General features: G+C 41.5%; 1 pseudogene; it reads right to left on the bottom strand.

Moving 5' to 3' along the window:
* Positions 1 to 154: 154 nt before the first annotated feature.
* The window catches only part of LOC135510085 (dedicator of cytokinesis protein 11-like), a 99,781-nt pseudogene continuing 84,057 nt past the window's right edge, over positions 155 to 15,878 (bottom strand).

Raw genomic sequence — 15,878 nt, 5'->3', positions numbered from 1 at the left:
AGCGCTGACAAGAAAAAAAGTCACCCTAACCCCTATAATACGCCACCCCTGCTTAGGCTATGAGCCCCGTGTATAATTTAAGCACCATAATAAAAGTTAAATCCATCCACGTTAATACATAAACATTCAAATAAATACAAAACAATGAGGTCAATACAACCCAAATGTTTTTATTGAAAAATGTCTTTACAAACATACAATATGTTGAACAAGTACCTGTACTTACATATATAGTGTAATTAAAAATGGCAAATAAATCAGACATAATCAGAGAAATAACTTCTCTCTCCCAGACCTGATGCAACCATGAATTTTTCCAAAAACAGTACAAATATAAATAATTACACATTTTTCTTTACGGCTTAACAATATATTATATACATCCGCAAATTATTATTATCAGCAGTCTACTAATTTCAGTGTGCCACTTGTGAAATACTGTACAATCAGTATGTGTTGGGAGATTTATTATTACTTGAAATAGGACAGGAGACTATTCTGAGGAGAGATGTAGGCACTACTAGACCACTAGAACCAGCTAGTTGATAGAGCCCTCAAATTCAAACCTGGAAATCTTGCCCTTTAAATCAGGGACACCAGATGGATGCAACTAATTATCAGGTAGAAGAGAAAAACAGCAGTATTCCGGACCTTGTAAGGTAGGATTTGAATAACCCTGTGATAGAGGCATAAAATCCCAACCATTAGCCTGGTCCCACAATGATTGGTCTTTTGACCAATCAGATCAGATCTTTTGCCCATAATTGGTCAAAAGTTCCAAATTGGGCTGTCTGTGTCAACGCAGCCTATGAGTTCTCAAGACAACACTAAGAGATCTGGGACCAAGCTAATCAGTCTTCTGGTCAAAGAGCAGGGTCCCCATATCAGAAATACAACACAGCTCAACAACTAAAGTAACTGTCTGAGCATTGGGTTATTACAGAGTGACTGACAATTTGACAGAGTATACTTCATTAAATCTCCTTTCCTTACTGTACATTTTCCTTACATCTAATAGATGTGTTGGTTGTTTAGCGACCAAACCGATTCGTGCGCAACTATGGGACTAAACAGACAGGGTGGGCTTACACTGTTGATAACATGTAAACTGTATTTAGTCTCTAAATGTTTTTTGAAAACATAAATACATTTGCACAATGAGCACTTGTCTCTCAAATACATGGTATCAATAACAAGATACGAGCTGAAACGAGCCACCTACGATTCCCCTCACAGCAGCTTCTTGTCATTGTTGCTAGCTGACTGTTCAGAATCATATCAACGCATGCCTTCCGGTCACATCAATGGCATGATGTTGTCAGCCAACCCATCTATATCTAGAACATGAAAGGGTTCGTCGGCAGTCCCCATTGGAGAACCCTTTGAATAACACTATATTTGGTTCCAGGTACAACCATTTTGGTTCCAGGTAGAACCCTTTTCCAGGTAGAACTGTTTCCACATGGAACTCTATTGGAACCCTTTTTTCCTAAGAGTGTACAGACAACAGATGGGTTGTTTTTCTTCCTATAACATTTACATTACATTTAAGTCATTTAGCAGACGCTCTTATCCAGAGCGACTTACAAATTGGTGAATTCACCTTCTGACATCAGTGGAACAGCCACTTTACAATAGTGCATCTAAATCATTTAAGGGGGGGGGTGAGAAGGATTACTTTATCCTAACCTAGGTATTCCTTGAAGAGGTGGGGTTTCAGGTGTCTCCGGAAGGTGGTGATTGACTCCGCTGTCCTGGCGTCGTGAGGGAGTTTGTTCCACCATTGGGGGGCCAGAGCAGCGAACAGTTTTGACTGGGCTGAGCGGGAACTGTACTTCATCAGTGGTAGGGAGGCGAGCAAGCCAGAGGTGGATGAACGCAGTGCCCTTGTTTGGGTGTAGGGCCTGATCAGAGCCTGGAGGTACTGCGGTGCCGTTCCCCTCACAGCTCCGTAGGCAAGCACCATGGTCTTGTAGCGGATGCGAGCTTCAACTGGAAGCCAGTGGAGAGAGCGGAGGAGCGGGGTGACGTGAGAGAACTTGGGAAGGTTGAACACCAGACGGGCTGCGGCGTTCTGGATGAGTTGTAGGGGTTTAATGGCACAGGCAGGGAGCCCAGCCAACAGCGAGTTGCAGTAATCCAGACGGGAGATGACAAGTGCCTGGATTAGGACCTGCGCCGCTTCCTGTGTGAGGCAGGGTCGTACTCTGCGGATGTTGTAGAGCATGAACCTACAGGAACGGGCCACCGCCTTGATGTTAGTTGAGAACGACAGGGTGTTGTCCAGGATCACGCCAAGGTTCTTAGCGCTCTGGGAGGAGGACACAATGGAGTTGTCAACCGTGATGGCGAGATCATGGAACGGGCAGTCCTTCCCCGGGAGGAAGAGCAGCTCCGTCTTGCCGAGGTTCAGCTTGAGGTGGTGATCCGTCATCCACACTGATATGTCTGCCAGACATGCAGAGATGCGATTCGCCACCTGGTCATCAGAAGGGGGAAAGGAGAAGATTAATTGTGTGTCGTCTGCATAGCAATGATAGGAGAGACCATGTGAGGTTATTCTATAACATAAGTAACATTAGCTACCTTTGAGCATAGCAGAATAGACTTCAGCACTTAAGTGTAATATTGTGTTTCCACTTCTCTCAAGCAACAAAGCCATTTGATGCAGTGTCAAAGGCAACAACAGCTTTGCATTGATCATAACAAAAGACAGCCATTACCAGGAAGCTGACAGAGCCGGTTTGGGTTCAGCTGGCGGAGAATGTGTGTGTGTGTGTGTGTGTGTGTGTGTGTGTGTGAAACAGCTATACTCAGTGTTAAAAATGTGCGGTCTGTCGACTTTAGCCCAGGTCTGTAGTCGTCCCACTGATAGCACGGAATACATGTAAGGAGTTCTGGAGCAGTGACTGCATCATATCCTCCTGGAAGATCTATGGTGACAGAGTAGACAACAACATACATCGTTACCATCATTGGTCAAACCGCCACAGACACTTACAGTGCCTTCGGAAAGCATAGACTTTTTCCACATATTGTTACATTAGTCTTATTCTAAAATAAATGAAATAAAACAATTTCCTCAACTGTCTACACACACCATGCACGCACCCACATATAATGGAGTTTATTGAAATAGAGGCCATTGTTTCCCTCTACAATAAATAAAGTATTGTGAGCAATACAGTTGCTTAAGTAACATTCACACCTTATTGCTGCTAAAATGGATCCAAGGGAATTTTGCCACCGATACCCCCTGTATATTGTCTCGCTATTGTTATTTTGTGGCCCTTTATTTCTTATTTTTCTATTTCACTTCCGTATATTTTATACTTGTTGAATTATTTTTCTTAAAACTGCATTGTTGGTTAAGACCTGGGCTAAATTGTTGGTAAGTAAGCATTTCATTTGATTTGTTTTCCACGAATACTAGGCAGGGTAGCCTAGTGGTTAGAGTGGTGGACTAGTAACCAAAATAAATAAAATCAACCCACTGACCGTGATAAACGGGAGATCAAATTACCTGGCACTCCTTAAATCTAAGGCACAGCATAGACAGAAGGGTACAGTTATCGTTATAGACACAAAAGGAAAGTAAAAGAGAGTAACACAATTCAACAGTCAGTAGAAAGTGAAAGCTACTGTGAGAGAACAATACATTCAGTACATACCAATCGACCTTGGTCAAAGAGCACCATTATATACTCCGCTTAAAGTTACAGTCGGATTTGTACATCCATTGTTGGACTTTTGAATTAATGATATATACGGCAGCCAATGATCCTTCAAGAATATAACCTACAGATGCCTCATGAGCTTAGTACCACATCATAAGCCAAAAAATAAAAGGTTGTTTTAACAATGTAGAGCTTCACAATACGGTTCTAGCTTGCATGTGAATGCCATGGCCTTTCAGTCCTTGTCTATTTGAGAGGGATTAGCCGATACTTCCCTAGCCCCATCCCTCAGCTGTATAGCTAAATAAGTGGCGGTTGTTGTAGTTTACATTACGGACTGCAGAGTAAAAGCAGAGTAGGAAATACAGTAGATGCGGCACGTTAGGAATGTTTGACAGGTCTTGCACAAGGAGTGGTGATGCATACTGTTGCTTGAAATAGGGCAGGGTAGTGTGTTTGTGTGTGTCGGAGAAGTTCGTCACTGGCGGCGGGCAGAGTTTGGTACTCACACACTCGTCGCCCCCTCCCTACGCCGTTATCAGCTACACGTTAACAATGTGGGTCGACGCACAAGTTAACTTCGCTATTTTAGTACATACATTACACTTTATTCTTACCTCCCACCAGTAACAGTTTGTTATGGGAAAAAGAATATACAGACAAGCTTTCATGTTTAATTTAAGCAACGTTTATTGTACTTATCAATGTTATGGATGACCGCGCTGATAAGGACCAGAGCTATTCCATTCGGTCTGGCTTTGTTGTGTCTGTCCGGAATGGCACGTTGACGTGAACGGGCATATTGGAAGACACCATGTCAGTAGGGATGAGATTTTGTAAATGTGTTATATCGTATCATGAAAAACGGATTGCAAAGGTGAAATGTATATAATTCATGATGTTTAGCTGAGTGGAAAATGTAGGTTTTGATGATGGTAATTGCTTAATTAATTTGTGTTTGGTATGTTCTGATGGGAGGGGCTTCCCTTACAAAAGAAGCCTCTCTTTCAGTTCAAAGGGGGGGCTATTTTGGATTGAGCTGTTGATGCGAAGTATGCATCTGACCTGAGCTGACAAGGTACAAATCTATCGTTCTGCCCCTGAACTGGCAGTTAACCCACGGTTCCTAGGCCGCCATTGAAAATAAGAATTTGTTCTTAACCGACTTGCCTGGGAAAATAAAAAATACAAAAATAAAGGCAGCCCCCCCCCGCATCTCTCTGATTCAGAGGGGATGGGGTTAAATGCGGAAGACACATTTCAGTTGAATATATTCAGTTGGACAACTGACTAGGTATCCCCCTTTCCCTTTCTTAAGAGGGTGTTGGGCCACCATGAGCTGCCAGAACAGCTTCAATGCGCCTTGGCGTAGATTCTACAAATGTCTGGAACTTCCTGTGTGCTTTCAATATACTTTGTATCCCTCAATTGTTTATTTTGGAAGTTACCTATAGGAATGGATGGAAAGTTATCGCTCGAGTCGCAACAAAATGGACGATCAAGTTCGGAATGAACCAATTTCACGTGTACAACATCTATAGACCTGCATCACTATACTGAGAGCTTTGCCGTTTCTAAAATTACCTATTTGGGTGTTTTTTGAGCCTTTATTATTGTTATTGATTACTGTTCAGAATCATATCAACGCATGCCTTCTGGTCACATCAATGGCGTGATGTCAGCCAACCCATCTATATCTAGAACATAAAAAGGTTCGTCGGCAGTCCCCATTGGAGAACCCTTTGAATAACACTATATTTGGTTGCAGGTACAACCATTTTGGTTCCAGGTAGAACCCTTTTCCAGGTAGAACTGTTTCCACATGGAACTCTATTGGAACCCTTTTTTCCTAAGAGTGTACAGACAACAGATGGGTTGTTTTTCTTCCTATAACATAAGTAACATTAGCTACCTTTGAGCATAGCAGAATAGACTTCAGCACTTAAGTGTAATATTGTGTTTCCACTTCTCTCAAGCAACAAAGCCATTTGATGCAGTGTCAAAGGCAACATCAGCTTTGCATTGATCATAACAAAAGACAGCCATTACCAGGAAGCTGACAGAGCCGGTTTGGGTTCAGCTGGCGGAGAATGTGTGTGTGTGTGTGTGTGTGTGAAACAGCTATACTCAGTGTTAAAAATGTGCGGTCTGTCGACTTTAGCCCAGGTCTGTAGTCGTCCCACTGATAGCACGGAATACATGTAAGGAGTTCTGGAGCAGTGACTGCATCATATCCTCCTGGAAGATCTATGGTGACAGAGTAGACAACAACATACATCGTTACCATCAGGGGGGATGGGGTTAAATGTTTTTTTTTGTGGCCCCCATATTACACAACGAGGATGAGGAAGTGATTTGCTGTTTGGGGCAAGTAAAAAATGAAAATAGGAAAAACAAAAAGGTGTCTGGACCCTTCTATAACATGTCATAAAAAAACAGACATTTGGTTGTAAAAAAACACACTGCTCCTTTAAGGTTATGTCATTAGATTTTGGGTGGAGTCATGAAACTTTGGTGGGGAAAATGAGGTCCCCACTGGCAAATGTTGAATACCACTGTGTTAAGGTCTAATGTTAGTCTGTGGTGTTAGCTGCATGCACTAGCTACATGCACAAAGTGATGTAGCTACAGTAAGGTCTAGTCTACCTGTACAGAGACACAGCCCTGCAATTTGAGCTGCAGCTGGATCATGTCCACCTCCTGGGAGGAGCAGAGTTTGGTCAGCTCGGCAGTGCGCGCCTGCATCTCGTCGATGACCATGTCCACAGGCTTCAGCTCTACCTGCTTCTCCCCCAACACCTCCACACGCTTCTTCACATACGGAAATGTGTTGGCTGCAGGACAGGAGAGATACAGCACACAGTCAGGTCTCAGACAATTATACACTCCATAGCCCAAATCACTACACCCTAACATTTTATAACATTGTAACAAATTATAACAGCATCGTCTGGTATTGGTCTTGGAGTAATTTCTCACAGAACCTTCTGTCTCCTTCCATTGTTCTTAAATTATCATTCTGAAACAGCCTTTCTGAGAAGCAGACAATTGAAATGCTGAAGCTAATGTAACACTGATCTAACTGGTAGTCCTTGGTCAAATATACAAACAGGTCATGTCGTGCAACAATTTTATTGCAACAAAAAGTAAACATCCCTGAACAAACAAGCCACATGTAACAAAACTCTTGTATTGGTTTAGAGCAGGGATGGGCAACTTATATATACAGTTGAATTCAGAAGTTTACATACACTTAGGTTGGAGTCATTAAAACTCGTTTTTCAACCACTCCACAAATGTCTTGTTAACAAACTATAGTTTTTGCAAGTCGGTTAGGACATCTACTCTGTGCATGACACTAGTAAGTTTTCCAACAATTGTTTACAGACAGATTGATTCACCTTATCACAATTCCAGTGGGTCAGATGTTTACATTAACTAAGTTGACTGTGCCTTTAAACAGCTGGTGCAATTCCAGAAAATGTCATGGCTTTAGAAGCTTCTGAGGCTAATTGATATCATTTGAGTCAAATTGGAGGTGTACCTGTGGCTGCTATGATAGAACTGGCTCTCATGAGGACCACCACAGGAAAAGAAGACCCAGAGTTACCTCTGCTGCAGGGGATAAGTTCATTAGAGTTAACTGCACCTCAGATTGCAGCCCAAATAAATGCTTCAGAGTTCAAGTAACAGACATATCTCAACATCAACTGTTCAGAGGAGACTGCGTGAATCGGGCCTTTGTGGTCAAATTGATGCAATGAAACCACTACTAAAAGGGCACCAATGAGAGATTTGCTTGGGCCAAGAAACACAGGCAATGGACTTTAGACCGGTGGAAATCTGTCCTCTGGTCTGATGAGTCCAAAGTTGAGATTTTTGGTTCCAACCGCTGTGTCTATGATCTCTGCATGTGTGTTTCCCACTGTGAAGCACAGAGGACAAGGTGTGATGGTGTAGGGGTGCTTTGAATTCAAGGCACACTTAACCAGCATGGCTACCACAGCAGTCTGCAGTGATACGCCATCCCATCTGGTTTGTGCTTAGTGGGACTATCATTTGTTTTTCAACAGGACAATGACCCAAAACACACCTCCAGACTGTGTAAAGGGCTATTTGACAAAGAAGGAGAGTGATGGAGTGCTGCATCAGGTGACCTGGCCTCCACAAATCACCCGACCTCAAATCAATTGAGATGGTTTGGGATGAGTTGGACCGCAGAGTGAAGGAAAAGCAGCCAACAAGTGCTCAGTATATGTGGGAACTCCAAGACAGTTGGAAAAGCATTCCAGGTGAAGCTGGTTGAGAGAATTCCTAGAGTGTGCAAAGTTTTCATCAAGGCAAAAGGTGGCTACTTTGAAGAATCTACAATTTATTTCTTTAACACTTTTCTGGTTCCTACATGATTAATTTCATACTTTTGATGTCTTCACGAATATTCTACAATGTAGAAAAAAGTAAAAATAAAGAAAAACCCAGGAATGAGTAGGTTTGTCCAAACTTTTGACTGGTACTGTATATATGGAGACTGTTTAGTGCCAAAAATAAGGGGCTAAATACCTGAGTCTGTTGTTCCATTGTCACATTGGTCTAACGGGATTGGGAGACAGGCGCAGGAATGCGTAATAGGTTTTTTTATTTACCCAAATTACAGCGTGCCATGTAAAAACAAACACGTATGCAAAACACAGGGTTGAAACCCAACCAAAAGAGCGAGGAGTACCTCGAATAAATACACCGGGGCGAGACCAGTAACATACACTCACACAATGATTCCACACGGGACGAGACCCGTAATCATCTACGCAATACAAGTGGCACAAAAGCCAAAACACCACAGGTACTCACACGACCAACGGACATTGGAACAATAATCGACAACCCAATGGAAATCAAAGGGCATATTTAAGCAATTACAAATCAGTGGGAATGGGGACCAGGTGTGCGTAATGACATAGTTCTGGAGGGATCCGTGACATCCAGGTAGTGCATCTGTTTTCAATGCGTTTGTATGGGCTAATAGTAGTAAGGCCAAATATACATTTTCATATGTTTTACACATTTTTGGGATACTTCAAGGGGTCTTAAAATGTAAAATCAATATAGCTAAATGATCTTTAGTATGACCTTAAAACAATTCCATGTAGCTTAGTAGAAGACATCCCCCCCACACATTTCTGGTTATATTATTTTCCTGCTGTGAGAAGTGGGGTCAAACTAAGATTGTGCACCTATAGGTTGTAAAAAGAGGTTGTTAAGCTAAATAACTGGTGTAAAGTGTGTGAATGTTTCTAACAAAAATGTAAAGCTAACTAGTGGTTTTAAAGAGGTTGTAATGAAGTCATGAAGCTAACTTTTGAGCACTGTCCTCCTCTTGCACTGCTCCTCCACACCACCATGTTTCTTCCCCATCAGTGTGTCCGGCATCTCGAACATGAAGCGGTTGATGTTGTGGCACTTCTCGAAGTCTGTCTTCTTCTCCGGACAGTCCTTCTCGTCAAAGTAAGCCTTGACGAAGGTGACCTGGATGTAAGCGAACTTGATGTCCAGGTCTTTGGGTTGACCTGTTGGAGACAGGAGGGGTGTTAGGTAGAACCTAGATGATGTATTAACTAGAAAAGGTAAATTATTTATGTCGTCTTTGAATCAGTGCTCTTGAATGCAAGACACTTTCCTGTAAAAAGGCCACGTCTAGATGGGATACAGATGTAGTCAAATTTGACTTCAATAGTAGATAACCCTAACCCTTTTCCTAACCTTAACCTAATTCTCCTAACCTGCTGCATAAGTTCTCCTAAACCTGTTACAAAAAGTACATTCTGACAAAAACTGTATCCCTTCGAGGCAAAATCCACATGAACGGAACTAAGGCCAATAGTTTCTCCTGATCAGCTCACATGGTCAGGAAGAGCTCCTGGCTTTTGGTATAGCATCCTTTATATCAGTGGGTGACCAAACCTTGTCCTGGAGTCCTTCAGCATGTATAGTACTACAGCAATTTCTAGATGGTTCATATTTGGACCATCCTCTCTTCTCAGGAAACAAGAAAATACATGTTTTTATTTCTGGCTGAAAATTAAATTCATTTGAAACTACTGCAGAGAGTTTCCAACTCCAATAAAGGAAGCAGCCTATTTCCTTATTCTAGGATCTCGTAGACTCAAAAGTAGTGCACTGCATAGGGAATATGATGCCATTTGGGACGCAACTATAGTTATTACCTTGCTGGAGTCCTGGATGATTTTGACGTATTCAGCTCCAAATTTGTACCCGTAGAGCCATAGAAGGCGCTGAGAGATCTCCGACAGACCTGTGAGTTTGGGCTCCTTGTAAACATACTCCTTCCCATCCTCCTCCTCAAAGTAGCCCTGTCAACAAGACATATTAGCAATCTTAGAAAACTGAGTGTGTTCCAAACTCCAACTGGCCAATGGTGGCGCGGATGTTCATGCTGCAAAACAGGTGCAGACTCAGGAGGAAAATATTCAGTCATAAATCATTTAGACTAACTCTCAAATGTGAAATAAAGTTCTTTGTCGGATATTTCAATATATTTATTAGGATTTTTGAATGTATGCAAGCATAAAAAAACATTACATAATTAAACAAATTAATAATATTCTAACAATACATCTATATAAAACAAGGTTGTCATTTTTGTGATACTGTAAAGTACCTGAGTTAGCCGCCTTAGGAAACTCTAAACATCTCAAAATATAAAATACACTGCCTCCAGAAAGTATTCACACCCCTTGAACTTTTCCATATTTTGTTGTGTTACAAAGTCGGATTAAAATGGATTTAATTGTCATTTTTTGTCAACGATCTACACAAAATATGTAAACATTTCTAAAACACACTGAACAAAAATATAAATGCAACATGTAAAGTGTTGCTCCCATGTTTCATGAGCTGAAATAAAAGATCCCAGAAATGTTCCATACGCACAAAAACCTTATTTCTCTCAAATGTTTTGCACAATTTAAAACAAATCCCTGTTAGTGAGCATTTCTGCTTTGCTAAGATAATCCATCCACCTGACAGGTATGGCTTATCAAGAAGCTGCTTAAACAGCATGATCATCACACAGGTGCACCTTGTGCTGGGGGACAATAAAAAGGCACTCTAAATGTGCAGTTTTGTCACACAACAGAATGCCACAGATGTCTCAAGTATTGAGGGAGCATGCAATTGGCACACTGACTGCAGGAATGTCCACCAGAGCTTTTGCCAGAGAATTTAATGTTATTCTCTAAAACAACGTTGGAAAATTTTGGGAGTACGTCTAACCGGCCTCAAAACTGCAGACCACGTATAACCACGCCACCCCAGGACCGCCACATCCGGCTTCTTCACCTGTGGGATCATCTGAGACCAGCCACCAGGATTGTTGATGAAACTCTGGGTTTACAAAGCCAAAGAATTTCTGCACAAACGGTCAGAAACGGATTAATCCTGGTTTCAACTATACCGGGCAGATGGCAGACAGTGTGTATGGCATCGTGTGGGCGAGCGGTTTGCTGACGTCAACGTTGTGAACAGAGTGCCCCGTGGTTGCGGTGGGGTTATGGTATGGACAGGAATAAACTACGGACAATGAACACAATTGCATTTTATCGATGGCAATTTGAATGCAGAGAGATACCATGATGAGATCCTGAGGCCCATTGTTGTGCCATTCATCCCCGCCCTCACCTCATGTTTCAGCATGATAATGCACAGCAGCCCCATGTCACAAGGATCTGTAGACAACTCCTGGAAGCAGAAAATGGCCTGCATTCCATGGCCAGCTTTCTAACCAGACATGTCACCCATTGAGCAAGGTTGGGATGCTCTGGATCGACGTGTGCGGCAGCGTGTTCCAGTTCCCGACAATATCCAGCAACTTCGCACAGCCATTGAAAAGGAGTGGGAAAACATTCAACAGGCCACAATCAACAGCCTGATCAACTCTATGCGAAGGAGATGTGTCGAGGTGCATGAGATAAGTGGTGGGCACACCAGATACTGACTGGTTTTCTGATCCATGCCCCTACCTTTTTTTAAGGTATCTGTCCCCGACAGATACATATCTGTATTCCCAGTAAAATCTTAGAAATGATTGCATGTTGCGTTTTATATATTTGTTCAGTGTATCTTGACTAGATAAGTACAGTGTCAACCCGTCATTCAGGGCAGGTGGAGAAGACCCCCACCTGTTTTGAGCCCTACCTGTTTAGCATGTTATTTTGGCATTAATACGTGTCACATATCAGTTTGCCAAGAATGTAAAAAAGAAACATTGCATTAATTAAGCCGCATACAAACATGGCCTCTTTTTGCCTTTCTTGAGGAAGGCAGCTCCAAAATGCAGGTGTTTCAGCCTAGCTCAGAGAATGACAAGTTTGATGACAAAATATGTAAAACAGGCATGGTGCTGAAAAGAACGTCTGACGTTGGTTCAGCTTTATGTAGGCCCTAACAGATTAACGGTGAAAAGCAGTGCGCTCAAAGTGGAATTAATGTATTGTTTAGCATTGTGGCTTTGCTGGCATGGATCTAAAACATTTCTTTTTTTGTCCCACCAAGATTTACATGATAAAATCACCACTGGATAGGTATTTACGTGAGTCAATACATGTTAGAATCACCTTTGGCAGCAATTTACAGCTGTGAGTCTTTCTGGGTAAGTCCCTAAGAGCTTTCCACACCTGGATTGTGTAACATTTGCCCACTATTCTTTTCAAAATTCTTCAAGCTCTGCCAAATTGGTTGTTGATCATTACTAGTCAACCATTTTCAGGTCTTTCCATAAATTTTCATGCAGATTTAAGTCAAAACTGTAACATTCACTGTCTTCTTGGTAAACAACTCCAGTGTAGATTTGGCCTTGTGTTTTAGGTTATTGGTCTGCTGAATGGTGAATTCATCTCCCAGTGTCTGGTGGAAGGCAGATTGAACCAGGTTCCCCTCTAGGGTTTTGCCTTTGATTAGCTTCATTACGTTTCTTTTTTTATCCTGAAAAACTCCCTAATACTTAATCATTACAAGCATACCCATAACATGCAGCCACCAGTATGCTTGAAAATATGGAGAGTGGTACTCAGTGATGTGTTAAATTGGATTTGACCCAAACATAACACTTTGTATTCAGGACAATGTTAATTGCTTTGCCACATTTTTTGCAGTGTTACTTTAGTGCCTTTTTGCAAACAGGATGCATGTTTTGTAATATTTGTATTCTGTATAGGCTTCCTTCTTTTCACTCTGTCAATTAGGTTAGTATTGTGGAGTAACTACATTGTTGTTTGTTGATCCATCCTCAGTTTTTTCCTATCACAGCCATTAAAATCTGTAACCAAGTAAACATTGGCCCCATGGTGAAATCCCTGAGCGGTTTCCTTCCGCTTCGGCAACTGAGTTAAGAAGGACGCCTGTATCTTTTTAGTGACAGGGTGTATTGATACACCATCCAAAGTGTAATTAATAACTTAACCAGGCTCAAAGGGATATATTTTTTTTACCCATCTACCAACAGCGGTCCATCTTTGCGAGGCATTGGAAAACCTCCCTGGTCTTTGTCGTGGAATCTGTGTTTGAAATTCACTGCTTGACTGAGGGACCTTACAGATAATTGTCTGTGTGGGTTACCGTAATGAGGTAGTCATTCAAAAATCATGTTAAAACTATTATTACACATACAGAGTGTGCAACTTATTATCCGACTTGTTAAGCAAATATTTACTCCTGAACCTATTTTGGCTTGCCTTAACAAAAGGGTTAAATACTTATTCACTTAATACATTTCAGATTTTCAATTTTAATGAATTTGTAAAATAAATTGAAAAGAAAACATAATTCCACTTTAACCTCTTGATGCTATGGGGGCGCTATTTCATTTTTGGATGAAAAACGTTCCCGTTTTAAACAAGATATTTTGTCACAAAAAGATGCTCGACTATGCATATAATTGATAGCTTTCGAAAGAAAACACTGACCTGTCCAGAACTACAAAGATATTTTCTGTGCGTGCCCTAGAACGTGAGCTTCAGGCAAAACCAAGATGAGACGGCATCCAGGAAATGAGCAGGATTTTTGAGGCTCTGTTTTCCATTGTCTCCTTATATGGCTGTGAATGCGAGAGGAGTAAGTCTGCCCTTTCTGTCGTTTCCCCAAGGTGTCTGCAGCATTGTGACGTATTTGTAGGCATATCATTGGAAGATTGACCATAAGAGACCACATTTACCAGGTGTCCGCCCGGTGTCCTGCGCCGAAATTGGTGCGCAAAAGTCAGCTGCAAGTATTTTTCCATGGAATTTAGAGAAGAATGCAAGCTTCCACGAACGATATATCATTGAAGAGATATGTGAAAAAACACCTTGAGGATTGAGTCCAAACAACGTTTCCCATGTTTCGGTCGATATTATGGAGTTAATTCGGAAAAAGTTTGACGTTGTAGGTGACTGAATTTTCGGTTCGTTTCGGTAGCCAAATGCGATGTACAAAACGGAACGATTTCTCCTACACACAGACGCTTTCAGGAAAAACTGCGCATTTGGTATGTAACTGAGAGTCTCCTCATTGAAAACATCCGAAGCTCTTCAAAGGTAAATGATTTTATTTATTTGGTTATCTGGTTTTTGTGAAAATGTTGCGTGCTAAATGCAACTCAAAATGCTAAGCTAGCTTAGCATACTCTTACACAAATTAGTCAATTTCTATGGTACAAAAGCATATTTTGAAAATCTGAGATGACAGTGTTGTTAAGAAAAGGCTAAGCTTGAGAGCAGGCGCATTATTTTCATTTTATTTGCGATTTTCAGAAATCGTTAACGTTGCGTTATGCTAATGAGCCTGAGGCTTTAGTCACGATCCCGGATCCGGGATGGGGAGTTTCAACAGGTTAACATAATTGGGGTATTGTGTGTGTGTAGGCCAGTGACAAAAAATCTAAATGTAATCTATTTGAAATTCAGGCTTTAGCACAACAAAATGTGTTAAAAGTCACGGGTTGTGAATACATTCTGAAGGCACTGTATCACACAGACAGAGATACAAATCATCCCTTATCTATCTGAAGAGAGAAGTGAAACTTAAGCTAAGCCTTAGTGTTGTAGCATTTTTAGCCCTCTCACAACTATCCTCCTCAGAGGCCACTAGTCTACGGGATTGGTGTAATTTCACTTTAATCTAATATCTCTCTCTCTCAGTTAGGGAAGTAACCAAGAAAGAACATCATACCCCAGATGGTTGATAGATACTGATATCAGATGTGGTTGGATCTTGTAAGCTTACTTTAACCACAAGTACCTCAATGACGCTACATTAGCTAGACTATGACAGATGAGCACTGTTGTTATTTTTCTATAGTAATTAACAGAGAGAGACAAGTTTATTTTCACCCCAAACAAATGCAAGACGGACAGGAAGATACCCTACGGCAGTATTACTTGTGGCTAGGATGCGGAGATTGAGCTCGGGCCGATTCCGGTGTGAGTTATCTGGCCCAAATGTATTACTTGGGGATTGGGCCGATTGGGGCTACTCTTTGGCAGATGATTACACGGGCTGCTTTAAATAGTTAACATTTCATTATTTATTTCCCATATTTTCTCAATGTTTGTGATAAAAAAAATTTTTTTTACATTTAAATGAAAATCTTTAAGAATTCTGCGTAGTATTTTCATACTTTGTGCAAGACAGTTGATAAGCATTAAAAAAATTGTGGATGGAGCCTCCTCAATGGCGCAGCGGTCTAAGACAGTAAACTGCGTTGCTACAGACGTGGTTCGAGACCCGTGCCGGCCGCAAAGGGGAGAGCAATGAGGTGACCCACAATTGTATGATGTTTCCTCTGACAAATGTTGTTTTTGTGGATGGGTATAATTTTTATGTATAAAATAGTAAAATGACTAAATCTGGTAATGTTGTAGACATTTATTTAAAATTGCATTTGGGCCGCTTCTGGGGGGATTCTGGTAAGATGCCGGCAAAGCCGCCTGAATTGCGGTAGATGGAAATGGCCTGATGTACTTGGGCCGACACTGGGCATTCATTCATTTTGATTCCGGGCCGATTCAATCAGTTCCGGCCCTCCGGAACTAGCAGGGTAACATCTAAAAATAAGGATGGCTTAAGTAATGGGCACTCCATCCTTGACAGAGAAGTACAATTGGTTGAGCCAGCATACTAAACAATGATTAGCTAAACATACTAGCATAG

This window comes from Oncorhynchus masou, chromosome 23 (assembly GCF_036934945.1).
Source record: "Oncorhynchus masou masou isolate Uvic2021 chromosome 23, UVic_Omas_1.1, whole genome shotgun sequence".
NCBI classification, from domain to species: domain Eukaryota; kingdom Metazoa; phylum Chordata; class Actinopteri; order Salmoniformes; family Salmonidae; genus Oncorhynchus; species Oncorhynchus masou.
The sequence above is the reverse complement of the archived record's forward strand: the minus strand, read 5'-3'. Positions and strand labels throughout refer to the sequence as shown.